We start from the raw sequence: 14,256 nt of genomic DNA on the forward strand, positions 1-14,256 counted from the left end.
TACAGTGTGAGATAAGGCAGAAAGAGAAAAACCAATACTGTATATTAACACATATATATGGAATCTAGAAAAATGGTACTGATGAACCTAGTGGCAGGGCAGGAATAGAGATGCATACGTAGAGAATGGACTTGAGGACACGGCGGGGAAAGGGAGGCTGGGAAGAAGTGAGAGAGTAGCACTGACATATATACACTACTATGTGTAAAACAGATAGCTAGTGGGAAGCAGCTGCATAGCACAGGGAGATCAGCTCGGTGCTTTGTGACCACCTAGAGGGGTAGGATGCGGAGGGTGGGAGGGAGGCTCTAGAGGGAGGGTATATATGTATACATATAGCTGATTCACTTTGTTGTACAGCAGAAACTAACACAACATTTTAAAGTAATTATAATCCAATAAAGATGTAAACAAAAACCCTAAATGTAATGTTGCTAAATAATATTTGGCAGTGTATTAAAATAATAGCAATACTGGACCAAGACATACTCATGAAGAGGACTCAATTATTCGGTATTAGTGTGATAAAATACCCTACGAGATATTATAATAGTCCTTAAGACTTTGACAAAAGTTTGCCAAAAATTAATATTGGTCACTCCTAACAGAATAAGTCACTTGAAAGTCACAGAAGTGAATTCTTTTATAGAGGATGGGTGTAAGAGTCCTTTGAAGGCACAAATAGGAGTGTTAAACAGACCGTTTTTCAGATTTATGGAAAGGAAAAGAAAATGTCAGAATTTGACAGAAACTCTGGAGAAAATGGCATGTTTTCTTTCTAAGTAAATCCAAACGCAAACAGTAGGTTTAGAAACAACCAGGATTGTTTAAACAATAGCAGAAGAAGTTAAATGAGGCTATTAATGGTACCCACCACACACACACACACACACTCACACAACCCCCCACTCAACTTAATCTGGTCAAAAGACAGAATTTCATAGTTAGTTTGACACGCAGAAGCAAACTGCACTTCGGAAAATAAATCATAGTCAGGTTGGAGATAATATTTTTCATTTGACTTTGAATCTTGAAAACCATTACCCTCTGCCATAATGTATCTGTGTTTTAAAAAATATACAAAGTAAATAAATGGATATTTATTCAATGATTGATGGCATTATTTCAATTCTTGTGTCGGTTTCAGTCGTACCTAGTTTTAGAGACTGAAACTAGGAAGTTAAACACTTCAAAAATAAGTGGTAAAGAGTTTTAACATTTGACACTTTATATATTTTATTTCAAAAGTGTCTTTTTCATTAACAGTACACTTGTATTGCCTGGTAGGAAAAAAGAGAACTAAGCAATTAGTTGCAAAATCAGTTTAGATGAAGATTTGGAAAAGCAGCTGGTTGAAATAAAATGTATGCAGAGTAAACACTGTGAAGAATATCCATATTTTTTTCCAGAGAAGGAAATGTCTCATCATGTCTGTTATATTTCATTGCACTACATTATGTGGTTTGAAATGACTCAACTTATATAAAAATAAGACATTTTAGAAAACAAACACAAAGCATAATATTCAAGAAACACATTTTCCTCAAATTGTTCTTACTTGAGAAATAAATGGATAAACACAGATTTTTATCATTCCAATGATCCAACCTGCATGATATATTTTGAAATATATCCACAAATATGAATTTAAAGGATAACATATAGTGAGGGTAATATTAAAAAAAATATTAGATATTGCTAATATATTCTGAGTATTTTTCTTTATAAAGTGACATACTTTAAAGAAATAAATTTTAACTCAACAGAAAAATTATATTTGTTAATTTTTATAATAATGATTAGAAACAATGTGGATAAATTTGTGACCAGCTTGAAAAAACAAGAGAATGAGCTTCAATATTCAGTATGTATGTATGTATGTATGTATTTTTGTTATTTTATTGAAGTATAGTTGATTTATAATATTATACTAATTTCAGGTGTACAGCATAGTGATTCAGTATTTTTACAGATTATACTCCATTAAAAGTTATTACGTGATAGTGACTATAATTCCCTGTGCTACAAAATACATCCTTGTTGCTTATCTCCTTTACACATAGTAGTTTGTATCTCTTAATCCCATACTCCTAATTTGCCCCTCCTCCCTTCCCTCTCCCCATTGGTAACCACTACTTTGTTTTCTATATCTGAGTCTGTTTTCATTTTGCATATATCAATATTCAATTGTGTTACTTTTTAGATTCTACATGTAAGTGATATCATACAGTATTTGTCTTTCTCTGATTTATTTCACTAAACATAATATTCTCTAGGTACATCCATGTTGCTACAAAGGGGAGAATTTCATTCTCTTTATTTTATAGCTGAGTAACATTCCATCATTTATATATATATATATATATATATATATATATATATATATATATATATACCCCACATATTTATCCATTTGTCTGTTGATGGTCACTTGGGTTGCTTTCATATCTTTGTTATCGTAAATAGTACTGCTATGAACATTAAGATGCCTGTATCTTTTTGAATTAGTGTTTTCATTTTTTTCCAGATATATACCCAAGAGTAGAATTGCTGAATCATATGGTAGTTATATTTTCAGTTTTTTAAGGAACTTCCATACTGACTCCACCAATTCACGTGCCTTTTAGTCATATGCGTATCTTCTATTTTTTCTAAATTTTTAATTGTATTTAAAATACATACTGGAAGATCTGAATAGATATTTTTCCAGAGAAGACTTTCAATATGTATTTTAAATACAATTTAAAAGGTAGAAAAAAAGCGTAAGTGCAAACAATGAGAGAGAGGGCATTATAATGTATATAATCAAAAAAGGGTCATTACCTGTATATATAAAGTAGTCCTAAATGTGAATAATGAAAAAAAAAGACAAGTGTTCAATTAAAAATGTGAAAATAATGTAAATAGGTAATTCACAGTAAAGGAACAGAAATAAGCAACATGCATAAGAGGAGGACTGATTATGCCACCTGTAATCAGAAAAATTAAAATTAAAACAAAAAAATGGGATTTTGGTTTTCTCAGATTGGTAATAAAACTAATGTTGGAAAATATTAAATATACATTATTTAGTGGGAAGGCAGAAGTAAACCCACATTACTAGAGGGAGAAAAATTATATATCAAAATTGTGTGGCAATTTAGAACACCTGGTAAAATTTTAAATGTGCCTGTTCTACAATCCAATCACTCTGCATCTAGGAATACACATAGGGAAACTCATAAAAGCCCTAATGTCCAAGTCCCTAATGCCAGAATATCAATGACATGACATAACTATTCTAACAGAGTGAAATTAATAAACAAAATGCAGCAATGCATACAAGGGAAGATATCAAATATGAATGAGAAAGCTTGCCATTTATCAATGAAGCTGAAACTCTAAGACTTATTTAGTAAAAAAACAAAAACAAAAACAGGGTGAAGAATAAAACAACTGATATAACAATTTTAAAGCACAAGGTAAACTATACATGTAATGTATGAATGCAAATGTAGAGTACTGGACTGAAGAGTTCACTGCAAGAACATGATGATGAGAGGGAAATGGAGGTGATGAGAGGGGAGTTCAAATGTATCTGTACTTCATTATTTCTTATATTGAAAACCAATGAAATAAATCCAAATAAATATTAGCAAGTATTAATTCCAGGATGTAAGAACATGCGTCTCATCTTCATTTCTGTGCTTTTCCACATTTTAAAATACTCCCCAAATAACAAATTTTATAAAATTCAAACAATGATACCCAAGAATAAAAAAAAAATTCCTACAAGAGTTGAGCATTGAAATTGTTTTAAAAACCCCTTATGATTTGGTATTAATAGAAAATGAGCCTAATTTAAATCATGTTAAGGTAAATAAAAACTTCAACTTAGAAAAGAATTTTCAAAATACCAGTAAAATAAGCACAATTTAAAATAATGTAAACTTAGCTAAATTGTTTCAAGAGTAATTAAAAACTTGCATAGACTTAAAATGACTAAAGAAGTTGAGAATATTATCTGAAAACACCATTCCCTCAAATGTACCCATTCAGGCCCACCTTAATAATCTCCCTTTCTTAAAGTCTACTGTGCCATGTAATATATCTTAATCATGAGAGTGACATACATCATAACCACAGTAATGGGGAACAAGGTGTGGACACCAGAGGGTGGAAAATCTTGGGAGCCACTTTAGAATTCTTCCTATCACACCTACTAAATTGTACAAGGAAGAGAGTAACCTAGTCACAGGTTTGGCTTAGTACTTGATGTTCTCCATACATTCCTGATACTATTAATTTAAAAATAAGAGGCAAATAATACATTCTTAAAACTCTCTCATTTCAACAGATCTAATTTTTAAAATAAAACAACAGAAATAGTTGCATAAATGTCAGTAATAAAGATCATTCTCATCATCTTTCATTGTCATTTTTTGTAGATTATTTGAGAAGCTCTGGTCAATGCAAATACATGAAAAAGATATAATGATTATCAATATTTGAAGAAAGGAGAAAATACAATTATATGCAATAAGGTAGCTATCTGGAAAAGTGAGAAAATGAGCTAAAAATATTAAAATCAAATAATTTAGAAGCATTGGTATTTACAACCTTCTTATGCAAAATCAATGTTATCTATATACAAACAATGATTAATTTATGAAAATAAGGAGAAAATACCTTATTCATTGATACAACAACACAAAAATGAAAATGAGTAGTTAGGAATAAGCTTTAAAAATGAAGTACCTATGAAAAGCACAAAATTCACCTAAATAATAAAAAGCTAAAGTAGATATAACATTTAATGATATACAACTATTATACCATTCCAAATTTACCTGTAAAACTATAAGATAGTTTTTTCCATAACACGTTTTGGAAAAACCCAAACAAACATTTTGGCCAAGCCAATAAATCAATTAAATTCAAATGCTAATAGTATTAGAGCATTGAGATATTCACAAAGTGAACTTACTGGGTTAATATGGATGCCAAACTCTACAAAACATTTTTTCAAGATGAATAACAAAGATGTACTTTCTCCTGTTTACTAAAATGAATGAGAATATCACTGCAAACAGTAATGTTGTTGGCCAAGGATCAGCATGAAAAACACAGAAAATAAAATTAAGCTAATAAATAAATCTACACTCTTTATCTTAATTTCACCCACACATTCACAAAAACAGTAATACAAACAATGGATTATATATTGAAAGGTAAAATGCAGTACAGTAAGAACATATGTGTGTATATCTGTGTGTGTGTAGTTAAGAACTTAGCTGTATTATATCCTTCAAATTTCAACTAATTGAAGAAGGTTCTAAGAGCTGCAAAATAAAACTAATAATGTACTTTGAGCCAGAAATAATTCTGCTTTTAGGATTTATTATAACAATATCAGATACCTGGAAAACAAACTATGTACAAGTCTTTTCTTAATAGTTGTATTTGAAACATTTCTAAAAATGCAAGCTATTAACATAGAAATTATTACTTACTTATTTTAAACCTGTAAGTTTAGAAATACTACAAACAATAAAAATCAAATTTAGAGGACTAAATCACTAGGAAAATATTAAAAATACATAAATTTTAAAAGCACGTTTTATAAAATAAATATGATTTTAGGTAAAATATATATGTAGCCATATATGTATAGAAAAAGTAATTTGGAGTAATTTTGAAATAAAACTTTTTTCAGATTCTTCTTTGTAATATTTTTGTAGTCTCTAAATTTTTTACAAGAACTTGTTAGTTTAAACATCAACCTAAATACACAATAAGTAGAATAATTTAAAAAAAGAGTGAAGAAATTCTATCATTAATCCAACTAGATTTCACAGTAATTACTACTCTTCACTCTTTAGGAAGTCAAGTACTTAACACAGCCTAGAAAGAAAGCTATGCAATTATCAAACAGTTATTTTTAAAAGCTAAGTAAAACCTTCATTTCCTTCAATTGCAGTCACAACCTCTGTACTTTTCCACTTCTTTTTGAGAAACCCAAGTAATAATTCTAATTATAGTCCTCTGTGTTTTGCTTTTATGTATTTCTTATGGATCTCTATTCTCCATTTGGTCTCTGGTCTTCTTTTTTTTTTGGCCAGGAAACTACATTATAACATCTTCCCAGTGCAAAATAGATATTTAAAATAATATTTCATCTTAATTTCCCTTTGTCCTTCATTTGGAATTTATTCGTACAACTTTAGTTTAAATTTCTCAGTCTCCATCACCCTATGCATTATTGTATCTTCAAAAAAGGTAAAATATGAACACAAGATATTAAAACACAGAGGATATGTTATTTAAAGAATATCAACAAAAAGTTTTAAATAATATTTCCTTCCTTTGATGAAACAAAAAATAAAATTCCAATTTTATATTTTTCCTAAATAACTCACATTGAACAAGATTCACTAGGTCATTATGCAATTGAAATAGTCGCTAGCATTTCTTAAATACCTAAGTTATAAATTGTATAATAAATAAGTAATGCACCAAAGAGAAGAAAATAAATAAAGGTAGAGGACCAAAAATATTTTTGAAGAAGGTTTATTTTGGAGAGCCAAAATTCTTTTTTCCTCAAAATGACAAAAATTCCTGAAACCAAAATTAAACCACTGATTTGAATTCCCAATCTGTCCTATTTAGTTTTTTCTATTTTATTTCATGCTGAAAAAGTACATTACACTTATGTTCTAGCTGTTAACATCACACTCAGAAATGTTTCCATGAAGTTATATTACATTTGTCTATCAGAATTTTTTAGCTCTTTAATATCCATAGGTCTATCCAACCTCTGATGAGTTTTCCAATTTCCTACCAATTATATGATTATTAGTTTCCAAAGAAAAGTTTAGAAGCATAATTTCCCAGTTATTTCATTTCAAGTAGTTTTGAGATCAAAAAGAAACAAAAACTAGTCACTAATATAAATCCTAATTCAGTGGCAACGGAGATTGGTCATGTTGCAGTGTATATTTCAGATACCAATGTAACCACATTCATATAATGCACATGACATACTGCAGCCTTCTGTGGAAACCAGGCAATTTAAGACACATTAGGTCTTCAAATTCACCCCAAAGACATTCTCATTCATATAAGCCCCTCCTAAACTATTTTGCACAGCTGGGAGGATCTTGCACCTTCAGTCTTTTGAGGGAATGAGGTTCCACAACCGACTTAAGATAGGGTCTGTGAAGAGTTAGAAGGGGAAGCTGGGACGAAGTGAGAGACTAGCATTGACATATACACACTACCAAATGTAAAATAGATAGCTAGTGGGAAGCAGCTGCATAGCACAGGGAGCTCAGCTTGGTGCTTTGTGTCTGTCCACCTAGAGGGGTGGGATAGGGAGGGTGGGAGGGAGGCGCAAGAGGGAGGGGATGTGCGGATATATGTATACATATAGCTGATTCACTTTGTTATACAGCAGAAACTAACACAACATTGTAGAGCAATTATACTCCAATAAAGATGTAAAAAAAAATTTAATTCTTCAAGCTAACAAATGGGTTCCAGCTCTAACTATACAACTAACGTGTTTATATTCTTGGACAAGTAATGTATTTTTTCCAATGTCTTGGTTTTCTCATCTGATATATGAGGGAGTTGGACTTAAGTTCTTTTCTACTATAAGACTCTGGTACAGAAAAATAATTCCTCTATTTTAGAAAGTGCAATAGGTGTCAGAGAAAAAGGAAATTTTGGAGATGGTATTAATAGTATAATTTATCTAATTCATTTCTTACATTGACAAAAGGAAGCAAGTCCTAAAGATGCTAAGTATTTAATTTTTAATAGATCACAAGTTCAGTTTGTGCCCAAATTTCTAAGATCCACATAAATGCTATATCCGTAGTTTGATGATATATATAATGTGAGCTTATACTTCTTATATGCCAAATACCTTTCTAAATATGGAGCAGAAGTAGGCAGGTCTGATGCCAGTGAAAGGAGAGAAGAGGGAAGGAATGATTGGGTAGGAAGAGCTTCAGACCCTGGTATTAGTCTTCCAGGGCTGCCATAACAAAATGTCACAGACTGGGGATTTAAATAACAGAAATTAATTTTATCATAGTTCTGGAGGTCGGAAGTCCAAGATCAACGTTTTGGCAGGTTTGGTTTTTCCTGAAGCCTTGCTTCTTGGCCACCTTCTCACTGCATCCTCATCAGACCTTTCCTCTGTGTGTACTCATCCTTGCTGTCTCTTCTTCTTATACAGACACTGGTCATATTGGATTAGGGCTTTACACTTATGACCTCATTTTTAAGGTCATAAGTCATTACCTCCTTAAAGGCTTTCTCGCTCTGAATATAGTCATATTGGAGGTTTGGCCTTCAACATAAATTTGAGAGGGTACACTATTGTATCCATAACAAACCCTAGTGCAGCCATGAGAAAGTATCAGCCAGGCTGACATGGAGCCCCTCAGGAAAATTGCAGGTTACAGGAGCCCCATGTTAGACAGCACTGGCCTGGATCTAATTCCCCTGCAGAGCTCACCCACTAGCCGACATTAGCCTGGAGCAAGTGTGGCTTCAATGGACCCAAACTGTGGCAGATTGAAGCTTGCAGTCAACTCTGCTATCCTGTTGCAGGTTCTCGGTGGTTCTGCCTCATCAGGTCATGGTCTTCCTCTGAGAGAAGTGGACACTATCACCATTATAAGCCACAGGGACAGAGTGATAATGAATGTTGAGATTCACAGGAATCTGTGCAAGTATTTAATTGATTGTGGTATCCCTATTAAGGGCTTTCTACAGCTATATAGGCAGGAAAAGAGTGAAGGTAAATCTAATTCAAGACACCATAGAGGGTATTCACAATCTCTTACCCAGTTCCTAGACCTAAGTCAGTTTTCAAACCTATATCCCCTTGATTGAGGACAACTTCCTCTGAGAAATGACCCTGCAATGTGACGTTGTAATCTTGGAGAAAGATTTTGAGTATACACTGTAAGAAAGACTCTATAGCCATTTTCTAGTTACTATGTGCTGAAGAAGGAAATATGCACAAACCTTCCGAGAGTTTTTGAATACTCGGTCTAAATTTCTGCTAATCTGTGGAAATCCAACAGAATGAGATGAAAACCCAAGCCCTTTCTATATATCAATATATACAAATCTTCCTCTATTTACGATGGGATTATGTCCCAATAAACCCATCGTAAGTTGAAAATATCGCAAGTCAAAGACATTTAATACACCTAACCTACCAAATATCACAGCTAAGCCTAGCCTACTTAAACATGCTCAGAACACTTCCATTAGCCCATGGTTGGACAAATTTATCTAACACAAAGCCTGTTTTATAATAGTGTTGAATATCTCATGTGCTTTATTGAATATTGTACTGAAAGTGAAAAATTGAATGGTCCTATGGGTACAGAATGGTTGAAAGTGTATTGGTTGTCTACCCCCATGATTTTGAGACTGACTGGGAGCTTTGGCTCACTGCCGCTGCCCAGTATCACCAGAGAGTATTGTACTGCATATCCCTAGCCTGAGAAAATTTGAAAATTCAAAATTTGAAGTATGGTTTCTACAGAATTCGTATCATTTTTGCATCATCAAAAAGTAAAAAAATATTGTTAAGGCCAAAAAAATCGTAAGGTGAACCATCCTAAGTCAGTACCTGGTACCAGAATGTATAGAAAGAATTGACTCACCATTCTAGCACTTGCCTCCAATTGTTAATCCCCACATATTTTCCTAACTAGGACACTAAGCACTATTACAGTGGGAAAAGGCAAGAGGAAGCTGGTGGAAATACTCAACAACTCACTCACTGGACAGAACCAAATAAAAGACAATAACATATGTTGGGGGAATTATGGGGACAAATATTACCATCAGTGTCTTGAAGTTGTGATTATAATCATTTGAGTTGTGATTATAACACATTCCCTTTACTCACATGTTTGACTGATGCAGAAAGAAGCCAGATTTATACCGGAGAAACTAGATTGATGCCATTATAGAATACTGATGCCAATGGCAGCTACTGGTCTGTATGTGGTATCCTACTTGAAATCAAGCCAGTTCCTATCGCATGGTAGGCAGCAATTAACCTAGGACTTTTTTCTAGCCTAATGAGTAAAGATAGCCAGGAACAGGGAGAGCAGTGCAGATTTGCACTCTGGTACACAATAGTCTAGAAAGACTTGACTGTCTTGGTTTCACATAGAATAACACCCAGCCCATCACATTAATGAAATTATGCCAACTGTATCTGAAATACAGAAAACAGCAAAAACCGCAGATGCATTAGTCAAATGCATGCAGGTCCAAGGGTGGGAGTTAAACTCCAAAAATGTTGAGAGGCCTGCCAATTCTTTTTTGGGATCCTTTAGTATGATGTGTGTTGAGCTCCCTCCTCTAAGTTGAGAAACAGTTTGCTGCTCCTTGCACAATGCTTGTGGGAAACCTGATTTTCTAAGCAACACATGTCACATCCAAGTGTGCTGCTCAATCCATTAGTGAATAACTCAAAATACTGCCAGTTTTGAATGGTGTCCAGATATAAGAAGTATTTTTAGTAGCACAAGGCTGACACTCACGCTTCTCTGTCATTTGAACCTTTATGACTCAAGAGATCCCATTATTTTTGAGGTATTTTTGTCTGATTGGTATGCTGCAAGGAGCCTCTGGTAAGAGGAACAGGAGAATTCTGATGATTATTCTCTACCTTAAAGGCAGTCTGGGTCCTGTTAGAGACTAAATATCTGATCTTGGGACACCAAGTGTCCATGTAATCCAAACTTCCTTTTGTTAAGCTGGTGTTGTCTGAGCCATTAAATCATAAATTTCTACATATAATAGCATACTCTTCTTAACTGGAATTGGTATGTATTAGTTCTGGCCCAAGCACATATTATTTGCCTTAAAGTTGTCTCAGATTCCCATGGTATATATTTTTCCTGCCTCACCAATTCTCTCTCGACTCACAACTTTCACATAATGGAGAGTAAAATATCACCAAATTAAAGAAGAGGAAAAAGTACAGATCTAGTTTACAGATGATTATGACATGCTGGCCATAGCTGGTAATAGTAATCATTGCACTAAAGCCTCCCTTGGAGACATCCCAAAAGACAATGGTGAAAAAAAACATCTTTCCAACTGGAATAACTTTGGCAACACGCATAATTTTCCATTTTGTGTAAATACTGAAATACCCTGAGTTATAAATTAATTCATAGGCAGTAGCTAATGCATTGGTCAAATGGTCAGAAATTTAGAAAGGATGAAACTGGAAGACTGATGACAAGGAAGCCTGATGGAGAGGTGTATCGATGAGTCTATCAGAAAGGGTACAGAATGTGAAGATTTCTGCATCATACATTAATGCCCTACATGGGACATTCATAGCAAAGAATGATAGAAGACAATGTATAAGAAGATATGTCTCCTGCATGTCAACTTCTATTCCTAGTCAACTTGATATTTACTCAGTGGGTCTATGTACAAAATTTCTGTGATGGAGCCTACGAATAGTTTTAATGTAGTGAACTTTCCTTCACCAAAGCAGATGTAGCTACTAAAACTACTGACTGTCCATTCTGCCAACAGCAAAGCCCAAAGCTAGACCCCAGATAGGACACCATGTCCTGGGTTACCAGTCAGCTTCTTGGTGAAGCTGGATCCCTGCCATCATGAAGAGGGCAACCACGAGTTTTATGAGGAAGTGATTGACAGAAGCCAGCTATACAAACCAATATATGTGAGACCACTAAGAGATGGATCCTGTGGGAGTCAAAATTTGTGTAACCTTCCAACCTAGCTGATAACAGTGGATAAGGGAACTCTGAAGGTTAGTAGAAGAAGGAAAGGTGTGAATATCAGCTCAGATATCATTATCAGATACAGAAATAAGATCTGAAGTACCTATATTTTATAGTGATTGTTTCTTTACTTGCTGTTTATATGATAAGTAATGGTGGATGCTAATATTTACTTACAGGTTCCAGGTTTGTAGGATTGAATCTGTATGACCTGTGGCAATATGACAGTGAAACTTTAAGTTTCTCATGCACTAGGGGTATGTTCCTGCTTACATCTCCTGCATCTTCTCCATAGTACTTTGTGACTATATCCCTTAAAGTATCCTAGATAAACTTGTTCAGGTATCTTACTTGCTCTGTTAAAGTGTACATCATTAACAGCAGAGATTTTCCTACTCAAATTGTTTTCATCTGCAACACTCATAGGTGTTTTGAACATAGTAAATGGTCAACAAATATTAATTGCATTGAAATATTATAGATGACAATATTGCAGATAAATATTTGCTCATGGAAAAATTCTGGCTCAAGGGGGAAGTTATCTTTTCTGAAAAGTGGTACTATATTCTTAAAATTTTTAAATTAATTTCTATCACTTAAAAAATGTCTGATCATATGTTTAGCATTTGATAGCATTTCGCAGTATCCTAATATCTTTATAAAGGTGATAATATGAATTAAAATATAAATCTCATTGCATGTATACAAGGTACATGTATCAAGTCAGTTTCACCTTCAATAAAGTTTTCAGTTTTGGTTACCTTGTCTCTAGATAAACTTAACAGAAATACAAAAAGCTCAGTGAAGGACAATGAAAAGGACTGTAATCATGAGTGATACTACAGGAGGGGACTCCAAATGAAGGGGATATTAAGAAGAGTAGGCTGAATTGCTCTGAGAAGGCAAAAGGGAAAAGGTGATAAAACAGAAGCATATTAAGTAAAGAATAGAATAAAATAGATACACAGAAATTCTTCTCTTTTACCCTTCCTTACAATTCAAGGACAGTGGAGAAAACCCAAGTGCCTAAAAGATGAACATAAAGGTCTTCTTCCTTGTAAATAATTGTCAAGAAATAGTTGCAATGTTTCTGTCTGCTCCATACCTAATTGGGAAAATAAATGAACATCTCTATGCCTCCATTTTCCAATATTTGTATGACAGAATGTTAGACAATAAAAGGACTAAAGAAATCCTAAGTTAGACTAGACTAAAGGAAATTGAGGCCCAGATAGTTTGTTACTCATATGCATCCACAAACCTAATTAGCTGGGGAGCTGTTTCCCGGGTTCTTTTTTTTTTTTAATTAATTAATTTATTTATTTATTTTTGGCTGTGTTGGGTCTTCGTTTCTGTGCGAGGGCTTACTCTAGTTGCAGCAAGCGAGGGCCACTCTTCATCGCGGTGCGCGGGCCTCTCACTATCGCGGCCTCTCTTGTTGCGGAGCATAGGTTCCAGATGCGCAGGCTCAGTAGTTGCGGCTCACGGACCCAGTTGCTCCGCGGCATGTGGGATCTTCCCAGACCAGGGCTCGAACCCGTGTCCCCTGCATTGGCAGGCAGATTCTCAACCACTGCACCACCAGGGAAGCCCTTCCTGGGTTCTTATATCAGAGGTCTTCAAGCACTCCATGGTTACTTCCAGAGTAGTCACTGTGTACCCTGTAGACATCTCACAGCTCATTTACTTGTATACATCAATACACAAAAATACACTATGTGCACTGTGCATTGTATATACAGTGTACATTGTATATTTGATGCACCAGAAATTTATTTTAATGCTTTTTACTATTTATCTCTTTATTTCAAGGTACTTAAGTGAATGTACTATCCAGTTGTCATCAATCCACATGCAAAAATGATTTATATCAACTCACATATGAATTGATAAGTATCCTGAATATTTATAATGTAGAGTATTGGTAGAAAATACGTTAATATCACAAAACCAAATATTATTTTTTTTCTGGAATGAGTTGAACAATTAATTGATGCCATGTAGAACTTAAAATTTTTCATATCTGTTATTTTTGACATTTTCCCTCATATTCTTAGTCCAATATTAAATTTAAATTGTTGCCATCATTAAGCATACATCAGCATCTTGATTTTCCTAAGTCAGTGGTTGGCATAAAAAACTTTCTATTATTTTGAAATGACAAACATCTTTACAGTAAAATCCAAATTGAAGAAATTAAAAGTTGGCCTAAATTCAAATATTATACACAGTTGGTCTCAGAGACAATATTAAGATTCAGTGCCAAAGCTCCTGTCAACGGATCCTCCAAAATGCTTCTTATAGTTTTTTTGCCTTTCAGACTTATCTACTCCCAGTCTACTCTAGGTACGTGTCATGACTCCCCCAAGTGCAGATCAAGTTTTTGCTACATATGTGGGTCTAGGCACTTTCCACATGCTTCTAGAATAGCATATACTTAGCCCTTCATAGCAGTTATAACACTGCATCA

Source organism: Balaenoptera musculus, chromosome 3, assembly GCF_009873245.2.
Source record: "Balaenoptera musculus isolate JJ_BM4_2016_0621 chromosome 3, mBalMus1.pri.v3, whole genome shotgun sequence".
Classification (NCBI taxonomy): domain Eukaryota; kingdom Metazoa; phylum Chordata; class Mammalia; order Artiodactyla; family Balaenopteridae; genus Balaenoptera; species Balaenoptera musculus.